This window comes from Panthera tigris, chromosome D1, assembly GCF_018350195.1.
Source record: "Panthera tigris isolate Pti1 chromosome D1, P.tigris_Pti1_mat1.1, whole genome shotgun sequence".
NCBI classification, from domain to species: Eukaryota; Metazoa; Chordata; class Mammalia; order Carnivora; family Felidae; genus Panthera; species Panthera tigris.
The window spans coordinates 96,998,959-97,004,958 of record NC_056669.1 but is presented as its reverse complement, the minus strand read 5'-3'; positions in this window follow the sequence as shown (position 1 = coordinate 97,004,958).

Sequence of the window (6,000 nt, the reverse complement as noted above, 5' to 3'; positions counted from 1 at the left end):
ATTCTATTGGTCACACAGACCAATCCTGATACAATGCAGGAGGGGACTATACAAGGGTGTGGATACTAAGAGGTGGGGATCAGTGGGGGCTATTTTGGAGATTGGCTACAACAGGCAGTTAGTAGGCAATGGGGAGATGATATGCCTCCTCTGGAGCCCTTAAAGCATATGGCAGTCCCATCAAATTGGGGGAAGACAGTGCTGGGAGACATGATGAATTCCACTCATAACAGAACCAGGATCTGAAAAGACCTTTATGGCATTAAACCAAACAGGATAAAATTTAACAGAATCAATGAGGGGTCCTGAAATTGCAGTACTAAATAGGAGGATAGATAGATCATCAGTAGCAAATATAAAAATGACCTAGGGTTTTTGCAGTCAGCAGGGTCATAATGAATCAATAGTGTGATATGGCTGGCAATCTGCCTCCATGGTCTGGGTCTGTATTACAGTAGGATAGGGGGAGAGAGTTGTGCTTGCCTCCAGTCTTGTCTGCCTCTCTGGGAGTCCTACTGCCTTCCAGAAAGGAGATGAACCGGAACGTATTTAAAGGAGGGCTACCTAGGATGGCCAGGAGATAGGAAACATTGTCATAGAGAATGAAAGAGGGTGCGTGAGGTACGTGGCTCAGAGAAGAGGTCGTGGGCGATACTAGGACTGCTTCTGTTTTTAAGAGGAAGCCAGCCTGCTTCTGCACACAAGCCCCAGAGGTGAGAGGCAGGAAGGCGGGGTAAAAGGAAGAACTGTTCAACTATTAGAGCACTTCTAGGATGGAAAGCTTGCCCAGGTAATTTCTGGGCATGTAGTCACTGGGGCTGCATGTGAGCTGAGGCTGGGAGGCTGTGCAGAGGGCTCACACACGTATGGGGAATTCAGCAAGATGACTTCTATGCTTCTCTCTGATCCTCACCTTCCATCATCTCCAGGCTCACAGCCCTGTAAGGAAACACGCCTAGCGTTGGAAGAGGATCCTACAGGGGGAGGAAAGAACCTTAAGCTAGGGGGAGTGTGGCCCAGGGGGAGGGGAAAAGACAACCGTCCTTGGGGCTCCTGTATCCAGCCCTGGGTTTGTCCCCTACTTCAAATACCCGTGGGTTCTGTTCTGCTGTGCATGAAGGCTGCCCCCTCCACCCTTTCTCCCCCACCTCCAAAGATGTAGAGCAACAAGCTTCTTTGGTCAGTGTCTTGTCGTCCGTTCTTGATAGATGGCCCTGATCTTTGGCCCCCAATTGCTGTCTGAGGCCTAAGTCTACCCTAGAGTGTTCCTCACTGCCTGGGTCACAGACAGGGGCAGCGGGGTGGGGATTAGTTGCAGAAGCCCTTAGTATAAAGAATGGCTTTGTGCTGCACTGGACAACAGAAGCCAGTTCTGTCCCTCCAGGTAAAAGGAGAATATAGCCTGAGAGAGTACTTGGGCTTGGCTTTCAGTAGAAGGAGGAAGCCCTCCCCCTTCGCTCCCCCCAGTCCCTCCTGGTATTAGTCAGACTTGTCTTTCCTCTTGGCAGTGCAGGGACTTGCCTTTCACAGCAGACCCCTGGTGTCCGTGTTGCTGCCGACTGCTCACTTGCTGATCTGCCCACCTTCATGCTTGTCATGGGCCAGTGATCACATCTGTCTTCATAAGTTACAGGCATTGTCTGTAGATCCAGGCAACAGTCCCCAAGAGCCTCTCACATTGTGTGGTGATGCTGGAGCTTTCTCCTTCACCCTCTAGATCATGTCACTTGCTAAGGTTGCTATTTGGGCTTCTTCCTTAAATCTGCCCAAGGGAAGAGGAAGAAACAGGCGAATCACTGGGAGGATCCAGTTACTTAAAGGACACGAAATGTTGAGAAAACATCATCTATTCATGCATGCCTTGCCAATAATCTACCCAACCATTCATCATCCACAAGTTCATGTATTTATGAATTCATCCATCCATCACCCACGCATCTGTGTATCCACCCATCCATTTATTCATCCATCCATCATCCAGATACCCGTTCACTCAACTATCCATCCATCCATCTTTCCGTCCATCTACCCATTCTTCATCCATCCATCCATCCCTCCATCCAGCCAGCACCTAGGTGTTAATTCATCCAGTCATCCATTCACATGCCATCTACAAACCCATCCTCTATCCATCCAATCATTGATCTACCAAACTATGTATTTATCCACTATCCATCATCCATGATGTCCAGCTGTGGTGGACAGTGTGATGTGCTGCCCAGATCCCCCTGCAGTGAGGGACTTGTTGCCTCAACTGCTAGCAGTGCTGGTGTTAAGGAGCCTTTAGAGGTCATTTCCTTCGAGGATTATCTCAGCTACAGACAGCTGCCTTGCCAAAGGTCACGTCCCCTCCCAGGGCAGCTCACATCCAATGACTGATGGATGCATGGGTATTAAAGGCTCACCATCCTGGCCCATCAGAATAACCACTAGTTCTTGCTTCAGGCCTCCTCATGTGTCAGCCAAAGCTATTTTGGGGGGCCTGTGTTGCAGCTTGACTTCCCTTCTGCCCATCCTGCTTCCTTTACCTCCTTTCCACAGGTGTGGATCCTTGAGGCATGCTTTAATAAACATCCTGCACATTCAACTCTGCCTCAGGGTCTACTTCCTGGGGAGCTCAGCCTAGGATAGATGCCTTCCTCCACCCACATGTCCTTCTATCCAGTCAATAAGCATTTACCTTGAACTTGCTATCTGTATGGAGTTATACAGGATACAGACATGACTCAAACATGGGTCCTACTTTTCAGAGCTCACAGTCTGATAGGAATGGTTGGATCCATCCACCAATAGTTCCAACAAGGAAATCAGTATGAGGAGGGGTCTATTCAGGCTGAGAGGATCAGGGAAAACTTCATGGAGGCGGTAGCACCTGAGATAGGCCATGAGGGATGGGTGGTGGGAAACGGAATTTGGTTATGAGGAATTGAAACAAAAGTGGCTTTTTATGTAACAGGAATAGTCTGTGCAAAGGAGTGTAGTGTGCAAAGTGAGAATTATCTCCCCAGAGAGAAGAGGCAGGTATGACAGCTGGGTGCACCTGGACCTTGGGTGACCTCATGATGTCCACTTCCTCTGCTCCCCACTGTGCCTCTCTCTCACAGAGCCCTTCCTTTGCTCCCAGCTCTTCCTCCCACCTGCCTCCCCTTTGTACCCACAGGAAACATGGCTCGGTCACCAGCCAGTGCTTTGTGGTCTCGCCATGGGGGAAGGGCTTGGAGGCCACCGTCAAGAGGAGGGCAGGACACTCTCCTGGCTGCAGGGAAGAGGAAGCGATGACATACTGGGCAGGCCACTTTGTCCAAAGCTGCCTGCTCCCCAGAAGGCTGCTTGCTACATCTCACTTTTAGATTAATAAGAAACCAGATGGGCTCAGCTGGTTGGTGAGAGTCGCGTGCTAATGAGGCCAAGGTTGCGGCATGACCCCTGGAAGGGCCTGGAAGCTTTACATGCAGAAAGTCTGTTCACAGATCTCTGACCCAGGCACAGATGGTAACCTTGACCTTGGCCAGGTACACAGCCCCTGAGCTCTGCCATCAGCTGAGCCTTAACCCTGAGCACAGACTGAGCCCTGGGTCTGGCTGCAGAATGAGCCCCAAATACCAATCAATCAATTAATCAGCCCTCTGACAGCTGTATGTGGCAGAACTTCTAGAGCTGCTGAGTCCTATTCCAGGATGATGGAGGATGAAGGCATCTCCTTGGGGCTGCAGCCCAGCAGGCACCGTGCCAGGCTCCATGAAGTCCCAGGTGGCATACCTGGGTCCAGGGAAGGCATGCTCCGGGATGCCGGCTTCTGCTCCTTGTCAGGAAGGACTTTCTGTCTCTCGGTTCCCCCACAATGCAAAAGGCTGCTCCTTCAGAGAGAGCGTTCAGCAGTAGCTGTCGGATAAACGTCCCTCAGCGACTCTTAATGGAGGGGGGCCCTCCTTGGGCACACTATTTGCTGATTGCGTGACCTGGGGCAGGGGTCTGTCTCCTCAAAGCCTTGATTTCCACACCCGTGCAACGGGGATAAAGAAGAATGTATTTCCTGGCCCTGCAGGGAGTGCTCCGGGAGACTGTGCATATGAAGCACCAAGCGCGGTGCTCGGTGAGTGCTCACCACGTCATCGACATCGTTATTATTGCCCTAAGATTATCCCCAGAAGGAGGACTGTCGGGTATGTGTCTCAGGCATTTGAGAAGGGTCACAGTCATTCTTGCCCCTCTTAGCAGACAGCCAGGGTTAGGGGGTGAGCCTGTGGCCTAGAGAAGGGGCAGGGTCATGGACCCAACAGAGCTCATTCCCTGCACCCCAACCCTTATCCCATCACGCTCGTCACAAGCCCGTGGGCCCTCGGCCTTTTGTCCTGACAGGTGAGTGGGGCCAGGACTCTCCATCCGAATGGGGAATGCCAGGATACATTCCCACCCTCCCGCCCACGCTCAGGCAGGATTAATGTCATTCTGCAGCCTCAGCGAGAATCTCCGCCACCTCTAATGGTTACCATGGCAACGCTGCCCAGGGAGGAGCAGGGCGGGCCTGAATTGGAGCTGGGAGGCCTGAGTTTCCAAGGCAGCGCTGCGGTCTGGTTTGCGGTGCCTGAGCCAGCTGTTGGGGCGGGGGGGGGGGGGGGGGGGGGGGGGGGGGGGGGGGGGGAGGGGTGGTGAGGCGAAGGGCCAGGGTGCTCAGGGACAACCCAGCTTTCCCGAGGCCCGGGACCTCTGTCCTCGTTGCTGCCGGGGTCCCCCGGCTGCCTGGCTCTCGTCCTTCACAGGTCTGTCACCAGGAGCCTGGCTGTGATCTGTCCTTCCTCCTGGGTCCCTGCTCTGTTCTCAGACCTCGCAATGATTTCCCTGTGTGTCCTCCACAGCAACTCTGACTCAGGATGCTCCCGGAGCCCTTCCGAACTGCCCTCGTGCCCAAGATGCTGCCAGGGAAAGAATGTGAGAGGAATGAGTTTACTCAAATTCAAATTTGATCAGGTGTCTCCTCTATTAGAAACCTTCAATGGCTCCCTAGTGCCCTCAGGATAATAGCCAACCCTTTATCACTGCTTACAGACTCTTGGCACCTGCTCCCTTCTACTCCCTCATCTCCTGTCCTGCCATTTCTCACCTCACCCCTTGGACTCTGTCCATACCAAGAGTCTTAGTGCCCCTGGAGGGGTGCACACTCACCCCTGAGCCTTGGCCTGTGCTAGTTCTCTCTTCCTGGACATCTCTATGTACTTACCTGGCCGCCTTCCACTCATTCCTCTTTTCTTAGCCTAGATGGTGTGTTCCCTGGGAAGCTCATGGAAGGATCCAGAGCCCCTCTTTGCTCCCTGCACACGGTCTTCTCATCAGGCTACGTATCATCCTAGGTTAGAATTGCCCCTTGACTTGTTGCCTTCTCCCTCCGGGGGGCACCGCACCTTCGGTGTGTGGCTTGGGTCTGGGCACAGGAGGAGTTGTGGAATGAATGAGCGAATGAATGAGGCCCCCATCTGTCCTGGGCCAAGTCTCCTGGAGGAGGTGGTGACATGGGCAGAGTACGGCGCCCCCAGAGGGCCGGAGGGGAGGCTGGGAAGTGGTGGCTCTGACAGTGTCAGCTCATCAGGCTTCAGAGAAAAACTCACACGAGATCCTAGACAGCTGGGTCCCCTACACCAGTGAAGAAGCTGGAAACCATTTAAACATCGGGCCTTTGGGCATTGGGTCAGCCAGCTGGGTCTGTCCTCTCCATGGAGAATTATGCGATGATTGTGCCAAAGGGAAAAGCAGCCCAGGAGATCGTAGCTATGACGATGCAGACACATGGCAGAATGTTGGGGTAACGTGAAAAAGCAGAACGTGAAATCGTGTGTGCCCCGGGATTGCCTGTGTGCCTGGGCAGTTGAGACCTGGGAGAGGAAATAAAGAGCCGATGAACAATCCACCCGCGTTAGAGGCTAGCAGAGACAGGGGCCTGCCTGAGGGAGGAGGCAAAAGTGAGAGAAACAAGGGTGGCTTCCCAGCTCTTGGGAGAAAAGGATT